Source organism: Callithrix jacchus, chromosome X, assembly GCF_049354715.1.
Source record: "Callithrix jacchus isolate 240 chromosome X, calJac240_pri, whole genome shotgun sequence".
Lineage (NCBI taxonomy): Eukaryota > Metazoa > Chordata > Mammalia > Primates > Cebidae > Callithrix > Callithrix jacchus.
The window spans coordinates 57,333,355-57,342,092 of NC_133524.1; positions in this window are offsets into that span (position 1 = coordinate 57,333,355).

Below are 8,738 nucleotides of genomic sequence, written 5' to 3' on the forward strand. Positions count from 1 at the left end.
AATGGCAGTTCGCTCTTGATTTGGCTTTCTTTAAGTCTGTTATTGGTGTAGATGAATGCTTGTGATTTTTGCACATTGATTTTATATCCTGAGACTTTGCTGAAGTTGTTTATCAGTTTCAGGAGTTTTTGGGCTGAGGCGATGGGGTCTTCTAGGTATACTATCATGTCGTCTGCAAATAGAGACAATTTGGCTTCCACCTTTCCTATTTGAATAACCTTTATTTCTTTTTCTTGCCTGATTGCTCTGGCTAGAACTTCCAGTACTATATTGAATAGGAGTGGTGAGAGAGGGCATCCTTGTCTAGTACCAGATTTCAAAGGGAATGCTTCCACTTTTTGCCCATTCAGTATGATATTGGCTGTTGGTTTGTCATAAATAGCTTTTATTACTTTGAGATACGTTCCATCGATACCGAGTTTATTGAGGGTTTTTAGCATAAAGGGCTGTTGAATTTTGTCAAATGCCTTCTCTGCGTCAATTGAGATAATCATGTGGTTTTTGTTTTTGGTTCTGTTTATGTGGTGAATTACATTTATAGACTTGCATATGTTGAACCAGCCTTGCATCCCTGGGATGAATCCCACTTGATCATGATGAATAAGTTTTTTGATTTGCTGTTGCAATAGGCTTGCCAATATTTTATTGAAGATTTTTGCATCTATGTTCATCATGGATATTGGCCTGAAGTTTTCTTTTCTTGTTGGGTGTCTGCCGGGTTTTGGTATCAGGATGATGTTGGTCTCATAAAATGATTTGGGAAGTATTCCCTCTTTTTGGATTGTTTGAAATAGTTTTAGAAGGAATGGTACCAGCTCCTCCTTGTGTGTCTGGTAGAATTCGGCTGTGAACCCATCTGGACCTGGGGTTTTTTTGTGAGGTAGGCTCTTAATTGCCGCCTCAACTTCAGACCTTGTTATTGGTCTATTCATAGTTTCAGCTTCCTCCTGGTTTAGGCTTGGGAGGACACAGGAGTCCAGGAATTTATCCATTTCTTCCAGGTTTACTAGTTTATGTGCATAGAGTTGTTTGTAATATTCTCTGATGATGGTTTGAATTTCTGTGGAATCTGTGGTGATTTCCCCTTTATCATTTCTTATTGCATCTATTTGGTTGTTCTCTCTTTTCTTTTTAATCAATCTGGCTAGTGGTCTGTCTATTTTGTTGATCTTTTCAAAAAACCAGCTCTTGGATTTATTGATTTTTTGAAGGGTTTTTTGTGTCTCAATCTCCTTCAGCTCAGCTTTGATCTTAGTAATTTCTTGTCTTCTGCTGGGTTTTGAGTTTTTTTGATCTTGCTCCTCTACCTCTTTCAATTTTGACGATAGGGTGTCAATTTTGGATCTCTCCATTCTCCTCATATGGGCACTTATTGCTATATACTTTCCTCTAGAGACTGCTTTAAATGTGTCCCAGAGGTTCTGGCACGTTGTGTCTTCGTTCTCATTGGTTTCGAAGAACTTCTTTATTTCTGCCTTCATTTCGTTGTTTACCCAGTCAACATTCAAGAGCCAGTTGTTCAGTTTCCATGAAGCTGTGCGGTTCTGGGTCGGTTTCTGAATTCTGAGTTCTAACTTGATTGCACTATGGTCTGAGAGGCTGTTTGTTAAGGTTTCAGTTGTTTTGCATTTGTTGAGCAGTGCTTTACTTCCAATTATGTGGTCAATTTTAGAGTAGGTGTGATGTGGTGCTGAGAAGAATGTGTATTCTGTGGATTTGGGGTGGAGAGTTCTGTAAATGTCCACCAGGTTTGCTTGCTCCAGGTCTGAGTTCAAGCCCTGGGTATCCTTGTTGATTTTCTGTCTGGTTGATCTGTCTAGTATTGACAGTGGAGTGTTAAAGTCTCCCACTAATATTGTGTGGAAGTCTAAGTCCTTCTGTAAGTCATTAAGAACTTGCCTTATGTATCTGGGTGCTCCTGTGTTGGGTCCATATATGTTTAGGATCGTTAGCTCTTCTTGTTGTATCGATCATTTTACCATTATGTAATGGCCTTCTTTGTCTCTTTTGATCTTTGTTGCTTTAAAGTCTATTTTATCAGAGATGAGAATTGCAACTCCCGCTTTTCTTTGCTTTCCATTAGCTTGGTAAATCTTCCTCCATCCCTTTATTTTGAGCCTTTGTGTATCCTTGCATGTGAGATGGGTTTCCTGGATACAGCACACTGATGGGTTTTGGATTTTTATCCAATTTGCCAGTCTGTGTCTTTTGATTGGTGCATTTAGTCCATTTACATTTAGGGTTAATATTGTTATGTGTGAATTTGATACTGCCATTTTGATTCCAAGTGGCTGTTTCGCCTTTTAGTTGTTGTAGATTCTTCATTATGTTGAAGCTCTTTAGCATTCAGTGTGATTTTTGAATGGCTGGTACTGGTTGATCCTTTCTATGTGTAGTGCCTCTTTTAGGAGCTCTTGTAAAGCAGGCCTGGTGGTGACAAAATCTCTGAGTACTTGCTTGTTCGCAAAGGATTTTATTCTTCCTTCACTTCTGAAGCTCAGTTTGGCTGGATATGAAATTCTGGGTTGAAAGTTCTTTTCTTTAAGAATGTTGAATATTGGCCCCCACTCTCTTCTGGCTTGTAGTGTTTCTGCCGAGAGATCTGCTGTGAGTCTGATGGGCTTCCCTTTGTGGGTGACCCGACCTTTCTCTCTGGCTGCCCTTAGTATTCTCTCCTTTATTTCAACCCTGTTGAATCTGACGATTATGTGCCTTTGGGTTGCTCCTCTTGCGGAATATCTTTGTGGTGTTCTCTGTATTTCCTGCAATTGAGTGTTGGCTTGTCTTGCTAGGTGGGGGAAATTTTCCTGGATGATGTCCTGAAGAGTATTTTCCAGCTGGGATTCATTCTCTTCGTCCCCTTCTGGTACACCTATCAAACGTAGGTTAGGTCTTTTCACATAGTCCCACATTTCTTGGAGACTTTGTTCATTCCTTTTTGCGCTTTTTTCTCTGATCTTGGTTTCTCGTTTTATTTCATTGAGTTGGTCTTCGACTTCAGATATTCTTTCTTCTGCTTGGTCAATTCGGCTATTGAAACTTGCGTTTGCTTCGCGAAGTTCTCGTATTGTGTTTTTCAGCTCCTTTAATTCATTCATATTCCTCTCTAAGGTATCCATTCTTGTTATCATTTCCTCGAATCTTTTTTCAAATCTTTTTTCAAGGTTCTTAGTTTCTTTGCATTGATTTAATACATGATCTTTTAGCTCACAAAAGTTTCTCATTATCCATCTTCTGAAGTCTAATTCCGTCATTTCGTCACAGTCATTCTCCGTCCAGCTTTGTTCCCTTGCTGGTGAGGAGTCTTGGTCCTTTCTAGGAGGCGATGTGTTCTGGTTTCGGGTGTTTTCCTCCTTTTTGCGCTGGTTTCTTCCCATCTTTGTGGATTTGTCCGCTGGTCGTCTGCGTAGTTGCTGACTTTTCGTTTGGGTCTCTGAGTGGACACCCAGAATGTTGATGATGAAGTATTTCTGTTGCTTGGTTTTCCTTCTACCAGTCTAGCCCCTTCGCTGTACGACTGTTGAGGTCCGCTCCAGACCCTGCTTGTCTGGGGTGCACCTCTAGTAGCCGTGGCACAGCGAGGGATGCTACCAGTTTCTTTTTCTGCTCTCTTTGTCCCAGGATGATGCCTGCCTAATGACAGTCTTTTGGATATAGAGGGGTCAGGGAGCTGCTTGAGGAGACAGTTTGTACTTTATAGGGGTTTAATTGCTGAGCTGTGCACTCTGTTGTTCATTCAGGGCTGTTAGGCTGCTATGTTTGATTCTGCTGCAACACAGCTCATTAAAGAACCCTTTTTTTTTCTCAAATGCTCTGTGTTGAGGGGTTTGGGCTTTATTTTTGGATGTCCGATCAGGTGTCCTGCCCAGCTCGAAGGCAGACTAGCCACTGTTTGGCTGCCGAGGCTCCGCCTTGCTGTTGTGTGATTCGCGCTGTTCCTGCCGGCTCTGCTGTGATCTCCGCCACGCCCTGCGGCGGAGTCTCTTCATTGTAGCGTGTTGCCTCAGCAGGGCAGGCTGTGTCAGCAGTGGGCATGTATCTCAGTAGGGACGGGTTGCTTTGGCAACAGCTGGCTGCGTCAGCAGTGGTCGTGTATCTCAGTAGGGACGGGTTGCCTCGGCAACGGCTGGCTGCGTCAGCAGTGGGCGTGTATCTCAGTTGGGGCGGGTTGCCTCGGCAACGGCTGGCTGCCTCAGCAGTGGGCGTGTATATCAGTTGGAGCAGGTTGCCTCCGTAGTGGTGGACGCCCCTCCCCCACAGAGCGTCTCGGACCGTCTGCCCGGGATAGTTTGAAATCGCGGTTTTGTTCGTCCCACTGGGTATCCCAAACGATCTCTCCCTGCAATCCCCTGGGCTGGGCTACTGTGCAAGTCTCGTTCAGTCTCAAGTCCAGCCCTCTCAAGTCTCAGGTTGCCGGTTCAACAAGGCACCCGGACAAGCGCGCCCTGTGGGGATTGCTGGGTAGGGCCGGCCGCCGCCGCCCCGGCTGCCGGCTTCGCCAGGCAGACCTACTGCCTGGCGTCCCGTGTCTTTTTATACTTGGGAGTTTCCCCGTTCTGTGGGCAACACAGATCAGTCTGGAAATGCAGCACTGACTCACCGTTTTCGGATTCAATGCGGGCTCCAATCCTGGGTTGTTCTCACAGCGCCATCTTGAGTCCCCTCCAAAAAGCTCTTTATGACAAACCAACAGCCAATATCATACTGAATGGGCAAAAACTGGAAGCATTTCCTTTGAAATCTGGCACTAGACAAGGATGCCCTCTTTCACCACTCCTATTCAATATAGTACTGGAAGTTCTAGCCAGAGCAATCAGGCAAGAAAAAGAAAGAAAGCGTATTCAAATAGGAAAGGTGGAAGCCAAATTGTCTCTATTTGCAGACGACATGATAGTATACCTAGAAGAACACCTCGCCTCAGCCCAAAAACTCCTGAAACTGATAAGCAACTTCAGCAAAGTCTCAGGATATAAAATCAATGTGCAAAAATCACAAGCATTCTTCTACGCCAATAACAGACTTAAAGAGAGCCAAATCAAGAGCGAACTGCCATTCGCAATTGCTACAAAAAGTATAATATACCTTGGAATACAACTCACAAGGAACGTAAGGGACCTCTTCAAGGAGAACTACAAACCGCTTCTCAACAAAATCAGAGAGGACACAAACAGATGAAGAAACATTCCATGTTCATGGTTAGGAAGAATTAATATCGTTAAAATGGTTATACTGCCCAAAGTAATTTACAGAATCAATGCTATCCCCATCAAGCTACCATTGGCTTTCTTCACAGAACTGGAAAAAACCACCATGAACTTCATATGGAACCAAAAGAGAGCCCGCATAGCCAAGTCAATTCTAAGCAAAAAGAACACAGCGGGGGGCATCACACTACCAGATTTCAAACTATACTACAAGGCTACAGTAATCAAAACAGCATGGTACTGGTACCAAAACAGAGATATAGACCAATGGAACAAAACAGAGACACCGGAGGCAACACAACATACATACAACTATGCAATCTTTGATAAACCTGACAAAAACAAGCAAGGGGGAAAGGATTCCCTGTTTAACAAATGGTGTTGGTAAAACTGGCTAGCCATGTGCAGAAAGCAGAAACTGGACCCCTTCCTGACACCTTACACTAAAATTAACTCCAGATGGATTAAAGACTTAAACATAAGACCTGGCACCATAAAAACCCTAGAAGGAAATCTAGGCAAAAGCATCCAGGACATAGGAGTAGGCAAGGACTTCATGAACAAAACACCAAGAGCATTGGCAACAAAAGCCAAAATAGACAAATGGGACCTAATCAAACTCCACAGCTTCTGCACGGCAAAAGAAACAGTCACTAGAGTGGATCGGCAACCAACAGAATGGGAAAAAAGTTTCGCAGTCTACCCATCTGACAAAGGGCTGATATCCAGAATTTACAAAGAACTCAAACGGATTTACAGGAAAAAAACAAACAAGCCCATTCAAACTTGGGCAAAGGATATGAACAGATACTTTACGAAAGAAGACATATATGAGGCCAACAATCATATGAAAAAATGCTCATCGTCACTGGTCATCAGAGAGATGCAAATCAAAACCACATTGAGATACCATCTCACGCCAGTTAGAATGGCGATCATTAAAAAATCTGGAGACAACAGATGCTGGAGAGGATGTGGAGAAAAAGGAACACTTCTATACTGTTGGTGGGAGTGTAAATTAGTTCAACCATTGTGGAAGACAGTGTGGCGATTCCTCAAGGCCTTAGAAATAGAAATTCCATTTGACCCAGCAATCCCATTACTGGGTATATATCCAAAAGACTATAAATTGTTCTACTATAAGGACACATGTACACGAATGTTCATTGTAGCGCTGTTTACAATAGCAAAGACCTGGAATCAACCCAAATGCCCATTGATAATAGACTGGATTGGAAAAATGTGGCACATATACACCATGGATTATTATGCAGCAATCAGAAATGATGAGTTTTTGTCATTTGTAGGGACATGGGTGAATCTGGAGAACATCATCCTCAGCAAACTGACACAAGAGCAGAAAACGAAACACCACATATTCTCACTCATAGGTGGGTGATGAAAAATGAGAACACATGCACACAGAAAGGGGAGTACTAAACACTGGGGTCTATTGGGAGGAAAAGCGGAGGGCCAGTGGGAGGGGGAGGTGGGGAAGGATAGCCTGGGGAGAAGTGCCAAATATGGGTGAAGGGGAGAAGAAAAACAAAACACACTGCCATGTGTGTACCTACGCAACTGTCTTGCATGCTCTGCTCATGTACCCCAAAACCTAAAATTCAATAAAAAATTAAAAAAAAAAAATAAAGAACTTGCCTTACGTATCTGGGTGCTCCTGTATTGGGTCCATATATGTTTAGGATCGTTAGCTCTTGGTGTTTTATCGATCCTTTTACCATTATGTAATGGCCTTCTTTGTCCCTTTTGATGTTTGTTGCTTTAAAGTCTATTTTATCAGAGATAAGGATTGCAACTCCTGCTGTCTTTTGCTCTCCGTTTGCTTGGTAAATCTTCCTTCATCCCTTTATTTTGAGCCTTTGTGTGTCCTTGCATGTGAGATGGGTTTCCTGGATACAGCACACTGATGGGTTTTGGCTTTTTCTTTAATTTGCCAGTGTGTGTCTTTTGATTGGTGCATTTAGTCCATTTACCTTTAGGGTTAATATTGTTATGTGTGAATTTGATACTGCCATTTTGATGCTAGCTGGCTATTTTGCCCATTAGTTGTTGTAGATTCTTCATTATGTTGATGCTCTTTAGCATTTAGTGTGATTTTGTAATGGCTGGTACTGGTTGTTCCTTTCTAGGTGTAGTGCCTCTTTCAGGAGCTCTTGTAAAACAGGCCTGGTGGTGACAAAATCTCTGAGTACTTGCTTGTTCGCAAAGGATTTTACTTTTCCTTCACTTCTGAAGCTCAGTTTGGCTGGATACAAAATTCTGGGTTGAAAGTTCTTTTCCTTAAGGATGTTGAATATTGGCCCACACTCTCTTCTGGCTTTTAGAGTTTCCACCGAGAGATCTGCTGTGAGTCTGATGGGCTTCCCTTTGTGGGTGACCCGACCTTTCTCTCTGGCTGCCCTTAGTATTTTCTCCTTTATTTCAACCTTGTTGAATCTGACGATTATGTGCCTTGGGGTTGCTCTTCTTGCGGAATATCTTTGTGGTGTCCTCTGTATTTCCTGCAATAGAGTGTTGGCCTGTCTTGCTAGGTGAGGGAAATTTTCCTGGATAATGTCCTGAAAAGTATTTTCCAGCTTGGATTCATTCTCTTCATCACATTCTGGTACGCCTATCAAACGTAGGTTAGGTCTCCTCACATAGTCCCACATTTCTTGGAGACTTTCATTCCTTTTTGCGCTTTTTTCTCTGATCTTGGTTTCTCGTTTTATTTCATCGAGTTGATCCTCGACTTCTGATATTCTTTCTTCTGCTTGGTCAATTCGGCTGTTGAAACTTTTGCATGTTTCACGAAGATCTCGTATTGTGTTTTTCAGCTCCTTTAATTCATTCATATTCCTCTCTAAGGTATCCATTCTTGTTATCATTTCCTCAAATCTTTTTTCAAGGTTCTTAGTTTCTTTGCGTTGATTTAAAACATGTTCTTTTAGCTCACAAAAGTTTCTCATTATCCACGTTCTGATGTCTAATTCCGTCATTTCTTCACAGTCATTCTCCGTCCAGCTTTGTTCCCTTTCTGGTGAGGAGTTTTGGTCCTTTCTAGGTGGCGAGGTGTTCTGGTTTCGGGTGTTTTCCTCCTTTTTGCGCTGTTTTCTTCCCATCTTTGTGGATTTATTCACCTGTCGTCTGTGTAGTTGCTGACTTTTTGATGGGATCTCTGAGTGGACACCCAGATTGTTGATGATGGAGTATTTCTGTTACTTGGTTTTCCTTCTACCAGTCTAGCCCCTTTGCTGTACGACTGCTGAGGTCCACTCCAGGCCCTGCTTGTCTGTGTTGTACCTGTAGCGGCTGCGGAACAGCGAGAAATGCTACCAGTTTCTTTTTCTGCTATCTTTATCCCAGGATGATGTCTGCCAAATGTCAGTCTTATGTATATAGAGGGGTCAGGGCGTTGCTTGAGGAGACAGTCTGTACTTTTTAGGAGCTGAAGTGCTGAGTTGTCAGCTCTGTTGTTCATTCAGGGCTGCTAGGCTGCTATGTTTATTACTGCTGCAACCTAACTCGGAGGAAAAC